Here is a 24,255-nt window from a genome sequence, read left to right on the forward strand (position 1 = left end):
TGACTTAGAATATATATGGTATTATGTCACGATATACTCTTGGTTATGAGTTAGATTTTCCATGTAATATAGGTGTAGGACCAGAAAATGAGTTAATACCTAGCATATTATGAGCAATCAAAAAAACTCAATCAAAATACACTAAAACCATTCTAGTCTACCATAAAATCCAACTAAAACAAAGAAAGAAACACAAAGTAAAACTCCCTCTTTTAGTTGTAGCTCCCACGTCCTTTCTTCTCCATTTGATGTAGCTCCTATTGCCTATCTTACATACAATTGAAAGAAAAAGCCTATGATGAGATGGTGCTATTGAGAGTACTAGAAGAGTGATTTCTAGCCTAATGGATGCTAAGAGATGATAGATTTTGAAGACAAAAGTGTTGAGGACAAAATGTTGAGGACCGAAAAATGGACTAAGAAGGCTCAATTTATAGCCAACATGCAATAGGAGAGAATTGAATGAAAGGGTGACACTTGTCAACACAAATACACAACTTGGCACTATATTTCTTAGGATATCCATGACACATATTACATAAGATGCCAAATGTGAGATTCTATGATACATGAAAGTCAATATGCATAAAAGTAGAAGAGAATCTATGATGTGCATATGACACCTCAAAGCCACTTGTAGGATTCTATGACACATGGAAGTCAACATGGCTAAAAGTGGAGGAGAATCTATGACATGCATATAACACCTCAAATCCACTTATAGTCTATAATCTATGGTGAATTAGTCTTATTATAAACATGTGTAAGGAATAAAATATATGGGTTATGACATATTTTAGCCAAGTGTGAGGATAGAATCTATGACGTAAGATGTCCATGTGGCAAGATTATGTGGAATATTTGAATTCAAAATCCATATATCCACACAAATGGAAATTAGAGGTGGAAAATAGAACTTAGGAAATTGTAATGAATTCCCACAGTTTGCAAAGACGAATCAATTAATTAATAAATATCAATTAATTGAGAATGTTAGTTAGGAAGAATGATTAGTAATGCAAGATGAAAATGATTGAAACAACATAGGATTAGATTATGGGTTATTTAATCGTATAGGATAAATTAGTACATGATTGGCAAGTTTGATTTGATAAAAGGTGACAATATCCTTTGATGAAATGTGACAATTATGTAGATTGACTAGGATGATGACAGGTACATCAAAGCCATGATCAAATTGAACGATTGATTAGGACTGATAACATGCCAAGGAAACATGACATGGATTAAGAATATGTAACATTTAACAGAAATTGTAAATGCTATAGGATCAAAACTAATTGATAAGGTTGATCATAATATCGATAGACATTGTCAATGTTATTAAAATGGTTTGATAATGTCACGATTTGATACAGAGGGACTCGAAAATGCCAATGATTGGATGGCAATAATGATAGTACTAAGGTCATATTTGATGGGTTTGATAAGATTTGATAGGTTTATGAGGCACTGAGAGACACGAGAATGACTAGGGTTGGATAGATGATGATTGATTTGACAAATTTGACATGTTTCAGGATGATTATGGCTGATTTGAGATGATTTGGGGTTGATTAGGGATGATTCTGGGTTGATTTGGGATGATCTTGAGTTGATTGGGGTGATTCTGAGTTAATTCCAAAAAGTTTGGACAAAATTGTAATCATTTTCAAAGCGATATGTAATTGATTTGAAAGGGGATAGAAAATTATGAAGAATATTTTTGAAATGTGCTCCAATAAAAAATTATGAAGAATATTTTTGAAATGTTCTCCAATGGTAATCAAGTTGGCCAAAAGATCAAAATTAGTGAAATGAGAAAATGGGATGAGTTAGTGTGAAAATGTGATGAAATCGTAGACGTGAACCATTTTTGAGAGTCTGCAGCAGGATATCTTGGGAACAAGACATGTTTAAGTGAGCATATGGTCATCCTTTAAGAAGATGTTAGACCATGATCCTCACATGTACCTAATTCTATAGTTGAGGCTTTGATAGTGTTCTAGTTAGTTATTTTTTGGTTTTGAAAATTAAACATTTGCTAGCTTTGTGACTGTAATTTTTATTTGATGTTGGCATAGATTTATTGGTGGATGCTCATGTATAATAGAAATACTTGATTGAAGTTAGATATCTCTTGTACATAGAAACATGACTTGGAACTGCTACTTGTTAAGTAATTTTTAAATAATAAGATTGATGAATCTACACTTTGATATGGTCATAAGTCCATTATGAATCTAATGAGAAGGTTTCTTTTATAGTAAGATTTTATTATTTTTTTCTCTATGTATCAGAAAATGGTGTACCCACTCTTGGTCTACTTGGTTGAAGAATGATCTAAGCAACGTTTCTTGCTTAAAAATCTTTATTTTTTCTTGATAAAGATTTGAACTCAACACCAGCTAGGTGACTACAACTTGATCTTTTTTTTATAAAACCAAGTGCCTATTTGGTTGTTGTTTGCTTGAATATCATATGCATTTTTTGTATATATTTTTCTCATGTAAATTAGTCTTGAATGTAGGAGTTCTTAGAAATTTTTGATGCATCTTCATGATTTTATTTGTTTTCCCTGTTGTTATGTGGAGCCTAATCAAACTATGAGGTTGATTTTTTCTCCACTTTTATCGATGCAGTTTTCTCCAATATTTTTCTATGGGGGTTTTGGGTAAGCACGCCAATGATGAGGTCAAGGGGAAATGATTCTTGTCGGGTCTTAAAAGTGATTTTTTAATTATAAAAGACATTTCAATTTTATTTTCTATTGGATGATATATTCAAACCCTAATTTCTTAGCTGACATAAGTCTTGTATAAAATGATTTAGGGTTAGGGATTTTTTCATTTTATGAATTAGTACCTTCTTGCAATAGTATTGAGTTGTAAGGGATTACAGTTTGTAATCAAACTGAATTATTAGATAATAATATTGGACTCTATATTTTGTGGACCTAGCCTAAGATTGGGTGAACCACATTAAATATTATGTGTTTTATTTTCTATTTTTTTGTGCTTTAGTCCTGTTGCTCGGTTATAAAATTCTTCCAATTTTATAAGTCTTCGTTGATTTTTGAAAATTGCTTGATTTTAAGCTTTAAATTGGCAATTTTCATCTCTGAGCTTTTGTGAATTCTAAATCTTCATGTCTCCGACTCATTACCAGCTTCGCACAGCACTTGAGATCATTGAAATCCAACTTCTGAGCCTCAAGTTATAAAAGGTTAATGGTCGCCACCCAAACACGTGTTTCTTAACCTTTAACTTCTCAATAGGTTAATGTTAACCACTAAAAATATGTTTTTCTTAACCTCTCCAATAGGTTAATGATAGCGTTCAAGAATACGTTTTTCTTAACCTCCAAAGAAAAGGTTAATGTTAACACCCAAAAATACGTTTTTCCTAACCATTAACCTCTCAAAAGGTTAATGATAACCTCCAAAAATATATTTTTCTTAACCTCTCTGAGACAATCATTAACCTTCTTTGTTTAGTTGATTGAGGTTAAGAACTGGAAGAAAGATCATCTAAAAGACAAGTGTAGATATTACGCCTGGTTAGTCTTAAGGTGGAGGAAATAGAAAAGGATGGCTGGAAAATAGTTGTGTTCACAAATACTTTCGAAATACTCAGAGATTTTGGTGTTGGGAGTGAAAATTTTCAAATCTGTTTACCAACACTTTGGAAGATTTGTACAATCTTCTTGACTTTAAATAAGAATTGGAGAAACATGGACACAACATGCAGAGTCTCTTTGATTCACTATAAAGCGGTCTTAAATGTTTTAAGTCTGCACCGAGGAAGATCGCACAAACGAAGAGCAGAAGGAATTTGAGGCCAAAAATGGCGAATGCAAATCTAAATGAGAATGTGATTGAGGAATTCGAGGCGATAACGAGGGATGCAGAGCGCGTGCAGCGGGAGACGCTGAAGAAGATTCTGGAGCGTAACAGTGCGACGGAGTATTTGCAGAAATGGCGAGTAAATGGTAGCACAGATCCGAGGGAGTTCAAAGCACAAGTTCCTCTCGCCATTCATGCTGACCTCGAGCCCTACATTCTCCAAGTTGCCCACAGAGATCAATCCCCCCTTCTTACTGCTCAGCCAATCTCTGCGTTCTCACTGAGCTCTGGGACTACTGACGGAAGGCTCAAATTCATCCCTCTTAATGAAGAATTGCTCTTAGAAATGGTGCAGGTCTTTCGTATTTCTGCCGCCTATCGAGCTAGATTATTTCCAATCAGACCTGGGGGAAGAGTATTTGAACTCATTTATGGTAGCAAACAAATTCGCAGTGAAGGGGGGCTTTGTAGCTTGCACTGTGACTTCACATATATTTGCTAGTGAACTTTATAGGATGTTTAGGGAGAGAAGCCAGATTTTTCCATGTAGTCCAGATGAGGTTGTATTTGGGAATGATCCTCAACAATCCTTGTATTGCCATCTACTATGTGAACTACTATATTCAAATGAGGTAGAATATTTCCGATCAATTTTTTTCTTACTCCATAGTGGATGCTCTGCGGACACTCGAGCAAGTCTGGCAAGAACTTTGTTCTGATATCAAGGAAGTGAGACTTAATGAACGAATCATAGTGCCTTCTATGAGAGGGGCTATTTCAAAATTGCTTAAACCAAATCCAACTTTAGCAAGTCACATCTACGAAAAATGTAAAGACATGGAGAATTGGCATGGAATCATCCCACGGCTTTGGCCCAATATCAAGTATATCCATTGTGTCACTACTGGTGCCATGGAACCATGCCTAAGAAAATTGAGACATTATGCAGGCGATCTTCCATTGATGAGTGGAGATTACGGTGCCACTGAAGGTGGATTTGCAGCCAATGTGAATCCCACATTCCCACCAGAGAATGCAACTTTCACGGTGGTACCCAACCTTGCATATTTTGAATTCATTCCACTCCATCTGCATCATGAGAATGGGAAAATGGTTTAGAATGTAGCTAATGCCCACCATACTCAATTTGAAACTGTGGGTCTGACAGAACTAAAAGTCAGGCAGGATTATGAGGTGGTGGTCACAACATGTGCTAGACTTTACAGGTACAGGCTCGGTGATGTTGTCAGAGTGACTGGATTTTACAATTCTACTCCACAATTGTCATACATGTGCCGAAAGAACCTCCTCCTCACATTAAACATCGACAAGATCACAAAAAAAGATTTATAGATAGCCGTTGAGAAGGCTACCAGACTAGTGAGGGAAGAAAATGTGGAGCTGGTTGACTTCACAAGCTATGCAGATAAGTCAACTGAACCAGGTCACTATGTAATATTTTGGGAGCTCAGTGAAAAAGTAGAAGGTGTGAGGTCAAAGTATCAAGTCATTCAAGGTTAATTTTGTAGAGGTTAATTAACCTCACCCAAATCATGTATTTGGGAGGTAGTTATTAACCACAAAAGGGTAGTTATTAACCTCTTTGTCTATATAAGGGCTCTTTTGGGCTTTGTAAAGGGGACTTTTTGGTTGGAAAAATAAGGGAACACCATGCTGAAGTTTTGATCTAGGGATAAATTTTGGAAAGTATGTACACTTTTTATCTCTGAATTGAAAAATCTCTATTGCTTTCTTGGTGCAAGAAAATAATGGAATGTGTAGTTTGAGTTCCCTCTTTTCGAATCTAAATTGTTTCAAATGTTGATTCTCTTTGTAGTGAGAATTCTCACGGTATGGTGTAGATGTTTATGAATCTGTGGATCAACGTTGTGCTAGTAATAGTTTTTCAAGCGTAGATCTTGATCATTGTTATTAGCAATTTTAAGTTAGTAGTTTGAGAAAGCTTTGAAGTCGTGTGGTGCATTCGTCATCATGAGCTTTCTCCCCTTTCATTTTAATTTTATATCTATTTGAAAAGCTTCAAAATTATATCATATGAGGGAGCTGCCACTCGAAACGCAGAGGAAAGTCAGATATCAAGGGCCTATCCAACTGTTGTGAACGATTTGCCACATACACTCCATTGGGCAAATTCTTTTGTGACAAATCTGTTTACCAACAGATTTTTTGGCGACTCTGCTGGGGAGACTGAACGAGAAAGATTGACAGTCACCTGTAATGAAGCACAATGGTGCTACCATGTGAGAACATTTTTCCAATTCTCCAACCAAACCTCGGCTTCCAAGACAACTAGGTGGATATCATCTCAGACTTGAACACTCTAGCCTGGAGGTGTAGACGAAGTGCTCAACAATACCATCTGGTGAATCAAGTTCTCGAAAAAGAAGAAGAATTTGGGAAAATCTTGTGAAGAGCTCGTATTGGTCACAACGTTGTTGAAAGAGTAGTAGTCATTCCAAGAAGGAACAAGCAAAATCTTGGTCACATCCAAACTCAAGTAAATAACAATCAGTAACTCAGCTGATGAAGGTACCTTCCCTTGAATGAAGGTTGGTGACTCTATTTAGAAGATCGAATATTGGCGACTCTATCTGAGGTTCGAATTTAAAACATGGTTTGGTACAAGGGAAAAGTTGAAAGCGATAGTGATAGTGACAGTGATGATGAATACTTTTTATATCCTAAGAAACAGATTCCCGATGTACCTCTGCAAGTTGAATTCTTGAAGAATTTCTATGGCGGTAGGAGGTTAGATCCTAAAATGGTTCATCCCCACTTACTTCAAGTTTTTCAAAAGATCAAAGAAGATGATAGAAAAGAATATGGGTTTCTTTCTCATTATCAAGAATCCTTCTTGGAGAGAAATTCAACATATAAAGATAAAGAAGGCTTTACTAAAAAATGTCTTTCATCTAAATCAGTGATGAAGAATAATAAAAGTATCTCTCATGCGCCTCCGCCTAAACAAAATCGGATTTTTGATGATCCTACACAAGCTAGCTTTTTGAAGAGTTTCTATGGTGGATGGAAACTAGATCTAGGTGAGACTCATCCATCTTTGCTCCAGACATTGCAAAAGATAGAAGAAGAAGATGGTAAAGATTATCAGTTTTTCTCTCACAAGACAAATTCATCTTTGGAGAGAAGTTTCGCATGTGAGCATAATGAAGAACTTGATCAGAAAAATAATTCATGTGAATCGAGAATGGATAATGGTGGTCAGAAGAATAGCCCAAAGCCTGCCTCTATTGCTCATCAAAATCATGCTCCCATTGATCCTAATCAAGTTGAATTTTTAAAAAGATTCTATGGTAATGCACACCTGGATCCTGGCAATGTGCATCCTTCTTTACTACAAACATTGCGAGAACTTGAGAAAGAAGACTCATCCAAGAATTATTTCCTTGATAACAAAATATCTCTTGATCCCAATGTTAGAAATGACTCATCTAAATCTTCATGCATGAAAGAAGATGAGGATTCTATGTCTAGTCAAGGAAATGGTCAAGAAATGATGTCTATAGGAAAAGGGTCTAGTAATGTAAAACAGGAGAACATATTCAACCATCTCAATCCTAATGAGAAGGAAAAAGAAATATCAAGTATTTCTCAAGGAATTATAGAAGATATGGTTAAAGATGGGGGAAATGCGGATCAAGATGAATTGCATACTACTTTTATTCCTACTTGGTGCCTAAATGCTTCAGATGATGACTTTCTCTGTGGAGAAGACCTTCCTATTAATTCACCCCTAATCATTAATGATGAGGACTCTATTGATGAAATCAATTATTTAGAATATTTTTCACAATCTTCTACCACCACTAGTGAAGAAATAACCTCGAGTGAAATCTTGCAGACATCTTCATTAACTCCTGAGATTGAAGTCTTTACTTTTGCAGATGTTGAGGAGTTTTTAGAAAGTGGAATGATCATCACAAGAGTAGAAGATCATTTTCAAGAGAAAGATGATGAGCTGTCAAGGGATCCCCTTCCAAGTTACATGCAAGTGGAATATGAAGTTTTCTCATTTTGTGAAGATGGTCATCATGAAAAATTAATGCACCAAGCTTGTGTAAACATTGATGAATGTTTAATGACAAGTACAATAGACATGGAAATGAAAGATAAGTTTCAAGTAAGAGAAGGTGACACATCATATTCTTATTCTTCCTCATGCATGAAGCCTGAAGTTGAAGCATTCCAATTCACAAGTGGAAACCATATTGAAGAGAACGTTATGATGGTACCTTGCACTAGAGAAGTAATTGGCCTTGAAGAGATGTGTTGTGATTTAATGATTGAAAAATGTGAAGATGAAGGCATAGATGACGACACTTTTTAAAAAGAATTCTCCTTACATCAATGTCACTTAATGATCAATTCTCTTGATCAGATAGACTCAATGGAGCATACGTGCACCCAAATGGAAAGGATGATTGTTTCTTCTTTGAGCAATATGATGGAAGAAGAGGAAGAAATACATTATGGGAAGATTCAGTGGGGAAAGGAAGTGCATTCATATTGGAATAATTTCATGGAAAATACAAACAAAATCATTCCCGTGGAAAAGAAAGATTGTCTGGTGTTAGAAATGAATTCAAGACTTCTTGATGATCAACCACTAGAAACTCAAGTAGAGGGTTTTCCAAGTACAAGAGAAGATCATAAATGTGTTGAGAAACTTGAAAGCCTTATACTTCAACTCTCTCAAGATGAATTCATCAATGACAGGCAACAGGAAGTGGAGATGATTTCGAAATCTGAGATTTTTGATGAAGCCCGGTTATTTGGATACATTCCTTTATCAAGTGATGTGAAGAATGCTAAGAGTCTCAGAATTGGAATTCAAAGAGAGAACTTACACTTGAGTCCACAGGAACCTGAAAGTGGTCACATGTTAGCACGCCATGGTATTTATTTTCCCCATCCAGTCAATGGATTTGCATGATTATACTTTGAGTCATTGGTGGTAGGGAAACCTACCTTGTATATAGTCTAGTTAGGAGTTTTTGTTGTGTCTAGTTTTTCTTTCAAGTTGTCTGGTTTTCGGTGCTAGTTTCCTCCCTTTTGCAAATTGGCCCCTCGAATGACTCTATTTCACAGCCCAATGGATAAAGCACTACTTTATTCATTCTGGATTCGAGCTTCGTCCTTGTCAGTCCTTGTCCCCAGTTACAGCTAGTTGTTGCCCGGTTATAAAATTCTTTCAATTTTATAAGTCTTCGTTGATTTTTGAAAATTGCTTGATTTTAAGCTTTAAATTGGCAATTTTCATCTCTGAGCTTTTGTGAATTCTAAATCTTCATGTCTCCGACTCATTACCAGCTCCGCACAGCACTTGAGATCATTGAAATCCAACTTCTGAGCCTCAAGTTATAAAAGGTTAATGGTCGCCACCCAAACACGTGTTTCTTAACCTTTAACTTCTCAATAGGTTAATGTTAACCACTAAAAATACGTTTTTCTTAACCTCTCCAATAGGTTAATGATAGCGTTCAAGAATACGTTTTTCTTAACCTCCAAAGAAAAGGTTAATGTTAACACCCAAAAATACGTTTTTCCTAACCATTAACCTCTCAAAAGGTAAATGATAACCTCCAAAAATATATTTTTCTTAACCTCTCTGAGACAATCATTAACCTTCTTTGTTTAGCTGATTGAGGTTAAGAACTAGAAGAAAGATCATCTAAAAGACAAGTGTAGATATTACGCCTGGTTAGTCTTAAGGTGGAGGAAATAGAAAAGGATGGCTGGAAAATAGTTGTGTTCACAAATACTTTCGAAATACTCAGAGATTTTGGTGTTGGGAGTGAAAATTTTCAAATCTGTTTACCAACACTTTGGAAGATTTGTACAATCTTCTTGACTTTAAATAAGAATTGGAGAAACATGGACACAACATGCAGAGTCTCTTTGATTCACTATAAAGCGATCTTAAATGTTTTAAGTCTGCACCGAGGAAGATCGCACAAAGGAAGAGCAGAAGGAATTTGAGGCCGAAAATGGCGAATGCAAATCTAAATGAGAATGTGATTGAGGAATTCGAGGCGATAACGAGGGATGCAGAGCTCGTGCAGCGGGAGACGCTGAAGAAGATTCTGGAGCGTAACAGTGCGACGGAGTATTTGCGGAAATGGGAAGTAAATGGAAGCACAGATCCGGGGGAGTTCAAAGCACAAGTTCCTCTCGCCATTCACGCTGACCTCGAGCCCTACATTCTCCAAGTTGCCCACAGAGATCAATCCCCCCTTCTTACTGCTCAGCCAATCTCTGCGTTCTCATTGAGCTTTGGGACTACTGACGGGAGGCTCAAATTCATCCCTCTTAATGAAGAATTGCTCTCAGGAATGGTGCAGGTCTTTCATATTTCTGCCGCCTATCGAGCTAGATTATTTCCAATCAGACTTGGGGGAAGAGTATTTGAACTCATTTATGGTAGCAAACAAATTCGCAGTGAAGGGGGGCTTTGTAGCTTGCACTGTGACTTCACATATATTTGCTAGTGAACTTTATAGGATGTTTAGGGAGAGAAGCCAGATTTTTCCATGCAGTCTAGATGAGGTTGTATTTGGGAATGATCCTCAACAATCCTTGTATTGCCATCTACTATGTGCACTGCTATATTCAAATGAGGTAGAATATTTCTGATCAATTTTTTTCTTACTCCATAGTGGATGCTCTGCGGACACTCGAGCAAGTCTGGCAAGAACTTTGTTCTGATATCAAGGAAGTGAGACTTAATGAACGAATCAAAGTGCCTTCTATGAGAGGGGCCATTTCAAAATTTCTTAAACCAAATCCAACTTTAGCAAGTCACATCTATGAAAAATGTAAAGACATGGAGAATTGGCATGGAATCATCCCACGGCTTTGGCCCAGTATCAAGTATATCCATTGTGTCACTACTGGTGCCGTGGAACCATGCCTAAGAAAATTGAGACATTATGTAGGTGATCTTCCATTGATGAGTGGAGATTACGGTGCCACTGAAGGTGGATTTGCAGCCAATGTGAATCCCACATTCCCACCAGAGAATGCAACTTTCACGGTGGTACCCAACCTTGCATATTTTGAATTCATTCCACTCCATCTGCATCATGAGAATGGGAAAATGGTTTAGAATGTAGTAATGCCCACCATACTCAATTTGAAACTATGGGTCTGACAGAACTAAAAGTCGGGCAGGATTATGAGGTGGTGGTCACAACATGTGCTAGACTTTACAGGTACAGGCTCGGTGATGTTGTTAGAGTGACTAGATTTTACAATTCTACTCCACAATTGTCATACATGTGCCGAAAGAACCTCCTCCTCACATTAAACATCGACAAGATCACAGACAAAGATTTATAGATAGCCGTTGAGAAGGCTACCAGACTAGTGAGGGAAGAAAATGTGGAGCTGGTTGACTTCACAAGCTATGCAGATAAGTCAACTGAACCAGGTCACTATGTAATATTTTGGGAGCTCAGTGAAAAAGTAGAAGGTGTGAGGTCAAAGTATCAAGTCATTCAAGGTTAATTTTGTAGAGGTTAATTAACCTCACCCAAATCACGTATTTGGGAGGTAGTTATTAACCACAGAAGGGTAGTTATTAACCTCTTTGTCTATATAAGGGCTCTTTTGGGCTTTGTAAAGGGGACTTTTTGGTTGGAAAAATAAGGGAACACCATGCTGAAGTTTTGATCTAGGGATAAATTTCGGAAAGTATGTACACTTTTTATCTCTGAATTGAAAAATCTCTATTGCTTTCTTGGTGCAAGAAAATAATGGAATGTGCAGTTTGAGTTCCCTCTTTTTGAATCTAAATTGTTTCAAATGTTGATTCTCTTTGTAGTGAGCATTCTCACGGTATGGTGTAGATGTTTATGAATCTGTGGATCAACGTTGTGCTAGTAATAGTTTTTCAAGCGTAGATCTTGATCATTGTTATTAGCAATTTTAAGTTAGTAGTTTGAGAAAGCTTTGAAGTCGTGTGATGCATTCGTCATCATGAGATTTCTCCCCTTTCATTTTAATTTTATATCTATTTGAAAAGCTTCAAAATTATATCATATGAGGGAGTTGCCCCTCGAAACGTAGAGGAAGGTCAGATATCAAGGGCCTATCCAACTGTTGTGAACGATTTGCCACATACACTCCATTGGGCAAATTCTTCTGTGACAAATCTGTTTACCAACAAGTCCTTTGTGTTATTGGTTATATTTTCATGTAAGTATTATGTTTCTATCTAATAATCCCAAGACTCCCAGTCTCTCATCTTGAAATATCAAACTAATTCTGAGGACTTGTTTGGAGAGATACATGAAGTGGTATCTGGTTTTCAACATATTCCTTAGTCTCTAGAAATGTTTGATGAATTAATCTACTTTATGTGAGATATCTAAATCTATTTTTGTCATATTTTCATCATAATTTGAACATTAGAATTTTATATCCTTTAGTTTAGGTATTGGGGAGAAGACCTTACTTTACAAAGCTTAGCACATGATTGATGTTGATACAAATATGGTTTGATTTGCAAATTTATTTTTTATTGGTATATTGTATTCTTCTTTAAGGTTCTCATGTCTATGAAGTTGAGGTTCATATGGAGTCAACTATTGTTGCTTGTAATTCATTATTCCTTGTGTATTGTCTCAAAATGGACACACTTGCATTTTAAGACCTTTTAGCACCCTTTTTCATAATTCCTCTTTTGGACCATGGTTGGACCTATGCTCAATGTCTCTTTCTCTCTTCTCCTCTTCTATTTCACTCTTATTTTTCATTTCCATGATGTGGTTATGATAGATCCATTGCAATTGTGGAGATATCCTACCTCCTTCATACCAAATTCAAGACCTACAATACAACACATTTACATACATTCAAGCAAGGTGTATCCTAAACTTTATCTAGTTTTACAATCATTCACATTTACATTTGTCAAATACGGTTAATTCCCTAACCTAGGGCTCAAGGAAAGCCCTCATCAAAACCAAACCTCCAAACCTTTCTTTTCTATGTTGATTTGTAGGTTGGGAGTGAAAATAATTACAAATTTGGAACCTATAGCTCACAAGCTTTATGGAGTCATCAGTTTCAGAGTCACAGACTACGTCAATCTAGTTGTAGGATGTCTTTCCAAGCCGAGTCCTTCAGTCTTAGATTCTAGGGATATTTTTAGGTTTTGTTCCTTTTGTCATTTCATTCCAAGATTCATGGATGAATATTCAGCTATAGTTCAGATCTGCGAGTTTTGGAGCTTGAATACATCTTCCTCTACATATTAAGAGGTGAGTCCTTTATATTTTATTTCCTTTCATATCCTTATCCTAGATTTGTATCTTAATTGGGCTGATTGTATTCACATAGCATATAGATCTACATTTCCTAAGCAATTAGTTCAATTTTGCATTTACATTATCCTATCAAGGGCCTAATAGAGTGTATTTCTTTGTATTGCATTTTACAACCTATATTTAATATTAGCACCCTTCTCCCTTTGGGTACTAGCTAATCTAATTTGGATCATAAGTGGAATCATACTTGGGAATCCCCCTATTTGCCTTACATATACATATTTGAATGACTTAGTGCCCCATAAAGTGGAAGTCTACATCCTATTAAACTGCTTCCATTTTACCACTGAACACCTTGTAATAATTATGTAGCTCCTTGATCTATGTTTTCATTGGTTTAGAGGACTTGAAAGCTATTTAGAGATTGGTAATGAGATTTTTTTACACATATAATTATATGTTTCATTTAAACAATGTAATAGAGGATTTATCCACATCATCTATGTTATTGTTATAAGTAGATTTAGTATGTTTTGATCTTTTGACATGTAGACACTTAAAATTTTCCTAAACACTATATTAATTCATTTAATATTTCCTTTGATATTATAAATTATTTATTTATTAATTAATTATATTTGTCATATTCTTCTACTTATTTAATTAAATAGGTTCATTTTTCTAATGTATTTAAATTTAATTTAAATACATCCCCTCTAATGTATTAAATTTATTTAATGCATGGTGCTCTATACAATCCCCTTTAAATAAATTTCAATTTATTTAATCTTCTCCACTTTATTAAATTCTATATTCCTGTGATTAAGTAAAATTCCATTTAATTTAATCTTAATCACACCTAAAACCTAGTTTACACCCATCACTCTCATCCTTCTAAGCCTACCCATTAATTAATCCCACTTAATTATCTTATACACCTTTTAGTTCATAAGTGTTTATTCACACGTGTGAGAAACTCAAGGTCTAATAAAGCTTCCATTTTATTATTTTATTCACACCTCTTACACACTTGTCCCCCTTTCCTTCCTCCAAGGTTGCTCACACATGTGTGAGCACACCTTGAGCCATCCCTTTCATCCAAAAGGCTTGTGTTGACCTTTGCATGGTTTGTCTCCTTAGCCCATATGTCTCCCTTGTGACAGCTATGTGGATGCCACATAGATGCCACCTCCTCGAGGCCTCTCTCAAACCTATAAATAGAGTGTTTGTCTCAAGCATTTTTCATCTTCCTCATTTGCATTGTTATCATGCTAGTTTAGTTTTAGATCTTTTAGAGATTTTTATGTGTAGAGCTAACCTTTGGTAGTTGTTTACATTCTAGCCTTAATATTGTATTGACATTCTAGATTTGCAATGTTAGTTTGATTATTTGCATCCATCACTCACCTCTTTGAATGCTCTCAAGAATGGTTTTTTCCATAGCCAACTCTTGAGCTATTCTTGATCATTTAGCATAGGTTTTCATTCATTATTGTAATTTTATATAATTGGGATTCATAGTTGTGTTTGGAAGAGCACACTCACAATTACAATCTAAAGGATACTAACAAGGCCTCCTATGGGCACATTGTTGAGTTGCTTTGAGGTTGCATGGGGACTCTTTCTTCTCGATTGTATTAAGTTGTAAAACTCAAGTCTAACATTAGTTGTATTTTGATTTGTTTTTAATCTTTGATATGCACATGTACAACTAATGTTTTTTTGTTTATGCGTGCTCCTAACAGGTTAGGTTTTCACATATACATGACATTACCTAGGTATTATGAGTTTCTAGTGAAGGATTTGGTAATGAAAAAATCCATAGATTCTTGGATATCTTGCATACAAATAACCTGTTACAAGGAAGTAAGAAAAGTAGAGAGAGAGAAGGGTTTGCTCGATAATCAAGAAGATTGTATTTCCTTGTGCAAAATAGAATGAATGAATTTACAAATGATCAATCCTTATGAAGGAGACCAAAAACCTAAAAGGGAAACTCTAAGAGGTAAAAATGACATTTAATAATTACTAATTAATTGTTAAATGGAAATCCAAGTGCATAAAGGAAAATCTTAAGAAGGGAGTAAAGGTAATTTAATAAATTAAATTAAATTAACCTTTTACTCTAACACCCCCACTAAGATGAACAAAAATGTAGCTACAAACAATGCATAAATAGAAAGGAAACTATAATGCAATGTTGAAAGCAAACTTGGGTCCTGACAACAAGGCATAATGAGGTACTTGTTGTCACAAAAGCTTGCACCCTTGCCTAAAGTTTTTACCTAAAGGCAACCTTGTGAAACATGGAAATAATCTCCAAGATGTGGGACTTGAACTATGAGATTGAGTCTTTAGAGATGGCTGAATTCCTTACTATCAAGGTGCACCTAAATACTCTTTAGAAGGAAAAGGGAGAAGGAATGCATGAAAGAAAACTATCTAATCTAATATAAATGGGATGATACACTAAAATAGTTTGTCTAGTCCTATTTCTTCCTAACAATGCACTACTCATCAAGGTAATCTCAGAAGACATTGATTCAATCTTTGTTTTAACCCAACAACCACATAAAAATAATAAACCAAATGGATACTACGAGGAAGGGACTTCACTCCACAATATTCAAAGGGCAATAGTAGATACTTTTATGTAGATTGAAGAATGAAAATAAAATACATTAACAAAGGTAAGAAGGTTTTACACTTATATTAATGGAGAATGAGGCACAATAGAGATTACATTCATTTATAGACAAAAGGGAACTACATTAACAGAACATAATACTGCTACTAAAGAATCAAAAGAAATGACTGACCCTAAGAAGGGTTACAAAATTTGCTTTTATAGTTCAAGCATAACTTAAATAGCTTCTACCCTAAGGCAAAGCTCAACAATTTAATATTGTAGAGAACAATCACTGCAAATTTGGGAAAGATTTGATCATGGTACACATCTAGATGCAGGAAAATCATTCTATTCACCAAACATAACCTTGACAAGACAAAAATGGTGACCATTAATGTTTCAATCGAGTAAATGGATAACTAGGTGGTAAAGGGAATGCCCTTTGTATCTATCGGGCATGGAGAATGATGAAAGTGGTTGCAGATGATTGAGAAGATCATATTCGCCATTAAAAACTATCTTTCTTTATTGTCAGCATGCCAAGTCAGCCATGTCATCGGTCAACTGGAATCAATCTTCAGGCTTCACCACGTGGAATAGTCATATTTTATCATTCCACCACCTCACCAAAATTCAAACTTATGTTGACCTATTGACCTAATCCTAGTCATAGCTTCACCACCTTTTTATCTTTAATAACTGTTAACCTTGTGAAACTGTGAACTTAACCGTCACTACTTATTCACCACCCAGGCCCACTAGGACATGTGTCCACCTATTGTTATGTCTCTATGGATAATGGCCTTGCATCTTTGGTTAGCGACATAACAACGATGCTCGATCTGCATTCAATCTAATAGTCCTAAAGATGCATTGACCCCTATTAGTACTTTGACCAATCAAAACCCCGCTCTATGCCAACTCATTTGACATCCTTTTGCTTGCGGCCCAAATGAAAACAAGACCCACACGTCCACATGTCACACCTTCACTATTTTGCTATGCATTTTAATCGTACATTTTTTCTTAGCGACATAGTGACATGCATAGATCAGATGACCATGACAAAGCTCTAGTTGACCATCCTTGTTAGTACCTCTAATCCATCAAGTACTACCACATCATCAAATTACCTTGACTCTTTTCTTACTATGTGGCTTAAGCTTCAAACCGGCCCCACTTGTCTACGTGTAGGTCTATCACTATCTCTTTAGGAAAAATCCTCGTACATTTATGCATAGCAACAAGGTCACAACCGTTGGTCAATCTTCAATCTAACATTGGATAAGGTACGTCAAGAACTAGCCCAAATCAAAAAGCAATGAATAGAATTTTAACACATGTCATTATTTTTGACATCCCCACAAGCCACAAGGAAGAAAGGCCCATTGGGATGGATGGCACCTTGTTGCTATGTCATTATGACTTTTTGTCATGCAACTTTTGATAATGAGAAATCGACAGTCATGGATCTTGGAAGATCAGACATATGAGAAGATGCAGACCCACCAGGATCTTAATAAAATGCGACCACTTTAAGACTTAGGACATAAAACATAACTAAGGTTTGAAATATATTTTTTATAATATTGGACCATTTGAACATTTAAAAATATGACCGTTGGGCATGTTTGACAAACAAAACTCAAATTTTGGCAGGAGGGTAAATATGACTAACAAATCTGGTGACTCAGAGGGGATATTGGCCTGCTAAGTATATGATCAGTGACCTTTAGTATCCATTGGGCTACAAAGTCATAAAAAATATGAAATTTTCTCTGCAAAAAACTAGAAATACTAAAGAACTGCTACATCTGCAATAGAAAAAAACTTTGAAAACTCTACCTCTATCTTCTCTGCAACCTCAAATTTTTCAAAAAACCTAGCTATCTCTAGAAGAACAAAGAGACAACCTATGCTTGACACTTCTTGGAAAATTGGAAACTAACCTAATATATACAGAAAACCCTAACCCTCACTAGAAATAGGGTTTGAGATAGATTCCATTGACTGGAATTGGCAGGACATCACCATTGGGTCTGGATAGTTTGAAAGCATTGGCCTGCTTGTAGCTGGTGATAACATAAGGTCCACTTTAGATAGCATCAAATTTGGAGTGCCTACTTGGTTTGGCTATGTCTACATCCCACTTGAGAACAAGGTAACTTTGGTCCTCTTGTCAAAGCTTTTTTTGACTTGTTGTTGATGAAGTTCAAGTGTCTGCAAAGCTTGTAGCCTCTTTTCTTCTAGTTCCATTAACTATTCCATTCTGACTGTCATGAAATCATCTTCCATTAGCTCCAATTGATGAGCTAATTCAAGGGAGGGGACTTCAAGGGGAATAGGAAGTTCGGCCTCCGTTCCATACATCAACACGAAAGGTGAATTCCCTACTACTCTCTTAGGTGTGATTCTATCAACCTAGAGAGCTATCTTTAACTTTGAATACCAACACCTCTGGTTATCATCAATAGTCCTCTTCATGATTTTAATTAGGTTCTTATTAGAGGACTTAGCTAGGCCATTTCCTTGGGGGTAGTAATTTGAGGAGTTGCTCAAATAGATACCATGGTCAACTGCCCAAGAGCAAATATGAGTCCCAGCAAAAGACTTCGCATTGTCAGATATGATTATTGAAGGGGTGCCCAATCTAGTTACAATTCCATCAAGGAAATCAACCACTGAAGTCTTTGTGGAATCCTTTAAAGCTACTACCTCTATCCAACTTGTAAAGTAAACAATTTCAGCTAAGATCCACTTGTGACCAGAGCTGGAAGGTGGATTGCTTAGACCAATAAATTCTAACCCCTATTGGGAAAATGGTTGATCAACCTAAATAGGATGTAGGGGAAGGGTTGCTAACCTTTATTTTCTTGAGAAGAAGGCACATTTCTCACATTTTCTCACATGTTTATTATAATCATGGAATAGAGTTGGCCAACAATAACCAATTTTCATGATCTTCATAGCTGTTTTCCTAGCTGAGAAATGACCACCATCAAGACCATCATGAAAATCCCTAATCATCCTATCTATTTGATCAGTATTGATGCATCTCAATAGGGTTCCATTGAAATATTTTCTAAAAAGAATCCCATCCACTAGGATAAAGGGGATAGATTGCGATTTGAATTGCCTTCTTTTAGCTCTGTCTAATCCTTCTAGATACCCTCCTCCTAACAAGAAGGTTGTCATGTGTTGCATCTAATTATTTGGATTTTCATCCCCTAATAATTATGCATTTTCTATAACTAGAGCAACCTCAGTTAGCTCTTGGGATGAAATCATCTATTTACATAACCCTTTACCTCTTACAACTTTAGTGATCTTGATGTCTATGTCATACTCCATGACTTTAGTGATCCATCCAATCCTCTTCTCATTGACATTCTTATTTAAAAGAAAGTCCTTCACACCTGCATGAGGAACCAAGAGTTGGATCTCGTTATGTAATAACAAATGTTTTAACTTCTTTAAGGAACTTATGATAGCAAGAACCTGCTTCTCCACATAATTGTACTTGCCTTCATAATCTTTTAGCCCTTCACTGCAAAAGGCTATAGGTTGTTCTTTATTTGTATCATTTAGTTGTGTCAAGACAACTAATATATTTTACTCACCTTTAAGGGAATAGAGAATGAAATCCTTACCAAATTTGGGGTTGATAAGGGTAGGAGTTGATGTTATTGCTTCTTTAATCTCTTCAAAACTAGCTCTCCCTTCCCTTGTCCAGGGAAACAACATGTTCTTTTTTACCATAAATGTAAGAGGCTTAACCATGGTAACAAGATTAGGGATAAATCTCCTTACAAAATTGATTCTACCAAGGAATTTTTGCAATTGTTTCTTATGAGTAGGAAGTGGGAGAGCAAGAATTACCTTTGTTCTCTCTAGATCAATAGTCAAACCCTCCTTAGACACAATCTTTGCAAGCAATTTTCCTTGATTAGTAGCAAACACACACTTGCTTGGATTTAGGGATACACCATATTATCTACATTTAATGAACACCCGCCTCAAATGACCAAAATGATCTACCACATTCTTGAAGTAGACTGTTATATCATCAAGGTAGACGAGGACAAATTTCTCAATCATATTCTTGAAAGCCATCTCCATTGCCTTTTGAAAAGTAGCACTTGCATTAGTTAGTCCAAAAGGTATCTTGCTATAGGCATAAGTGCCCCATTTAGTAGTAAAGGTTGTCTTGTATCAGTCCGACTCTTTGACTAACAATTGATTATAACCTGAAAACCCATCTAAGAAAGAAAATCTCTCTGAACCACTAACTTTGGACAATATTTTCTCCATGGAAGGGAGAGGATGGTGATCTTTAAGAGAAGCCCTATTAAGGTCCCTAAAATCTATACACAATCTAATTTCTTCACTCTTCTTCTTAACAAAGGCAAGATTAGCTACCCAAGAAGAATTCTTAAAAGGAAAAAATAATATTAGCCTCTATCATCTTGGGTAATTATTTTCTCATCATGGATTCGATCCAAGTATTAATTGGCCTTTGCTTTTGTCAAACAGGTTTAGCATTATCATTCAAATCTATGGTATGTTGGAATGAACTTGGGTCAAAAACCTTCAAATCATCATATGTCCATGCAAATACGTCATCGAGTTCTCGACATTGATGAACAAAACTTTCTTGTTCAATTTCAGAACATACCTTTCCCAAATTAAGTGTCCTTCCATCAACAATTTCAACTTGTATGTGATCATCTTTGTTGGTAGCTAGATTCAAACCCCTATTCCTTGCCTGATCATTAGGGTTGAATATACTCTTCGAAGTGATTAGGCCTTTGGGTAATTTTTTTGAATTGAGGTTCACGATTAGATCACTATACTGCCCTTGTAGCCTAGATTGATTCCTCTCTGAGAACTCTACCTCACTTTGCAGGAACTTGCAAATTTGTACATCAGAATCAAAGACTTTCCAATTGGTATTGTTGTCTGGGATTGCAAATCTTAAAACCAATCTGACATGCTTCTCCTTTTCATCCTCAACATGTTCTAGTACATCATAGTGAGCACCAATGACTACAAGCCTATCAACATGTTTGTTCTTGTTCCTAGGAACACTTTGAATATTGAATGCTTGAAAACCTTCAAGAAGATCCCACACTCTATGCTTCTATGATTTGAGGAGGTTGTTCATTATAACATTCTAATTTCTTACTTGATTAACAACCAACTCACTATCCCCAAATACCCTTAGAGCCTTGATTCCTCTCTTTTGTGCAAGTTGGAGACCTTGGATCAAAGCTTCATACTCTGCTACATTATTGGTGTAGCTAAATTGAAGTCTATAAGAGAAATAATACTTCTCCAATTCAGGGGAAATGAGCATGACACCAGCCCGTGAACCATTCTTAGTTCTTGAGCCATCAAAAAACATGCTCCACAATCCATCAGTGTCCTCTTCCTTATTTATGAGATTAGGAATAGGAGCATCCTTTTCTATTATGTAATATGTGCCAAGGCCAATTTCTAGGGCTTCTTGTACTAGATCAAATTGATAAGTAGTGGCCCACTCATACAAACGATAATCAAGCACTTCTACCAAAGGAGTAGTAGGCTCCTTTGATATGTCCCCATCTTCTTCTTCAGAAATAGGGCAATTCATGTTTATGGGACTAGGGATATAGGTTTCTATATGATTAAGGGATAGAGGCTTTGTTGTTATGGAAGATTTTGTTCCATACCTTGTTCTAGAAAACATGTAAGACCAATTAGATGAAATATAACCACTTATTTTTTCAATAAAGTCTCTAGAAAGATAGATTACAAAATATGGTTTGACCTCAACTACTAATATATCTTGTGTAACATTACAACTAGAGCATGCATACAATGCCATCTTTATATTTTTCAAGACTCCTACAGTCTTGAAAGAACTACCATCTAATTGGAGCACATCCCTAACCATTGGTTCATACTTGATGCCAAGGATATCAGCTACAGTTCTAGACATTACTAAACTACTAAACCCTTAATCAATCATGCAATTATGGACTAGTTTATCTCCTATGATCAAAGAGACATAAAAGGGAGGAGGCATAATTTTCTTACTTGTTTCTCCTCCTTTTATTGGTTGCACTAGGCTTGTTGCATCCTCTTCTCTAGGTGGTTGATCTTTCACTTCTATGCTCTCTAACTCCTGTTGTAGTAACTTATATGTGATGGAATAGAAATAACAACATCCCATATAGGGACCCTGACATTGTTCCTCTTCATTTGATCCACCACATTGAAAAGAGTACCAATTTTTCTGTTGATTGAAATTGAGCACTCTGAGATTTAAGAACACCCTTATTGCTTGTGTTATGCTTCTACTGAGGAGCAACATTGGATTGAGCATTTGTCACTGGCACATGAGGAGCAACACCTGAAGTTGAGGCCTAATTAGGTGAGGGAGTAGCATCCTCAATAGCTCTCATCTTACTTTTGGTGTTATGGGCTATATCATCATGATTGAAATGACAATGCTCCTCTGAATGATGGTTTATGAAAGAACAATCACCCTGCTATTGTATATGAGAACCATCAGTAGATTGACTAACATTATATTGTTGTCTTGCTACTTACTCTTGTGTGGTCAATGCTAAGTAAGACTCTACCTTATGACACATACAATAACCATAGGAGTAATTACGAGAAGGGCAAAAGTCTTGATCTTGAGAAAGATTATTTTGAGGGACTAAGGCCCAATTTGTATTTGTATTTGTAGTAGGGGAATTACAAGTAGGCCTATTTTGATTATATGGAGTATAACTTTGGTTTTGATTTGGAGGCCTATTATGCATGGGACCTTGATACTGAAGGCCTATTATTTTGATCTTGTTTTCTTTCTAGGGTCACCACCTTGTTACTCATCTTTTCTATTACTGAGAAGCTATCCTTTAGCTTCTTCTTCGGACCTTGCAACTTGTTGTCTATATTTTGCATCATGAACTACATCATATCTTTAATTTCATCTATTCCATTTGAAGATGTGGAGGTTAAAGGGACAAGATAAAGGGGCTAACTTGTAGATGTGGTAGGGATGGGGGCTACAGTAGGTTGATGATTGGGCATATCAGGGAAGAAAGGCATTGGAGGCCTTGGAGTTAACTTCCCTCCTTGAATCAATATATTTTCTACCTTTATGGAAATCCCATAAGCATCAGGTAAGGTATCCCCTCCCATAGTTTGCATTATGGTAGTTATATCACTATTAAATTCTCTAAGGTAATGTAAGAAGGCATTACCAGGGGAATGCTTTACTGCAGTAGGTATTCTATTCCATGTCTTTTGAAATCTATTATTAAAATCTGTCATACATTCATGGGGGGCTCTCTTAATAGTTGTTAGCTGCTCCAAAAGTGATAAATGATCACTTTTATCTTCAAAATGTTTACAAAGTTCTACTCCTAACCCATCCCAATCAGTAATAGAGTTGTGGGGAAAACCTCTATACCATTGTAATTCTTTTCCTTTTAGTGATGAAGCTAGAAGTCTAACAACAAAATCATATTCAGTAATACCATGCATATTGCAGACATTTGATATTTCTTGGATATGCTCTATAGGGGAAATGGAAGTTTCACCAGTAAAATTAGATATACTTTTAAGAGCTAACAATGGGATATCATGTCTTTGAGCCAATAAGAGAGGAGTCCCACCATTAAAGGTGTCAAATGCATGTGCTCTAGGTTGAGCCATATGAAATAATGATCTATTTAGATGAAAGGATGACGCCCTCAATAGTGATCTATCAATAGGAGGAGTGGAAAGAGATCTTGCAGGTGTATTTGCTACTATTGCACTCCTAATTGGTTATATAGATAATCTACTTCTTTTCCTTCTAGAGTTTGAAAATGAGAGCTTAGTATATTGAAAATTACCTCTAGAAGATACTCTTGTGTGAGCTTTGGGCATGAATCACAACAACTTTAGTCTAGAAACCAAAATATAGAGTTGGAGTCACCAAGTACTTGAAAATGAGCCACTTTGAAGGCCTGGAACACTAAGATCAGCACTATCTCCTCAGCATGTATTTGGAGTTCTTTTCTTCTTGACACTAGTGAACTTAGAATGCTTCAATATGAGGGACCCATTGGGCATGCCAAAAAATGTTGTTAAACACTTGCACCCTTGCCTAAAGCTTTTACCTAAAGACAACCTTGTGAAGCATGGAAACAATCTCCAAGCTGTAGGACTTGAACTATGAGATTGAGTCTTTGGAGAAGGCCAAATTACTTACTATTAGGGTGCACCTAACTACTTTTTGGAAGGAAAAGGGAGAAGGAATGCATGAAAGAAAACTACCTAATCTAATATGAAGGGGGTGATACACCAAAATAGTTTTTTTAGTCCTATTTCTGCCTAACAATGCACTACTCATCAAGGCAATCTTACAAGACACAGATTCAATGTTTTTTTTAACCCAACAACCACATACAAATCAGAAACCAAATGGGTACTAT

General features: G+C 36.1%; 2 pseudogenes; both read left to right on the plus strand.

Moving 5' to 3' along the window:
• The first annotated feature begins 3,845 nt into the window (after window positions 1-3,845).
• LOC149537758 (jasmonoyl--L-amino acid synthetase JAR4 pseudogene) lies at window positions 3,846-5,365 on the plus strand (annotated as a pseudogene).
• A 4,505-nt stretch (window positions 5,366-9,870) lies between these two features.
• Window positions 9,871-11,389, plus strand: LOC149537759 (jasmonoyl--L-amino acid synthetase JAR4 pseudogene; annotated as a pseudogene).
• Window positions 11,390-24,255: the final 12,866 nt, after the last annotated feature.

Source organism: Cupressus sempervirens, chromosome 9 (genome assembly GCF_028749045.1).
Source record: "Cupressus sempervirens isolate cs-2001-9-10 chromosome 9, ASM2874904v1, whole genome shotgun sequence".
NCBI classification, from domain to species: Eukaryota; Viridiplantae; Streptophyta; class Pinopsida; order Cupressales; family Cupressaceae; genus Cupressus; species Cupressus sempervirens.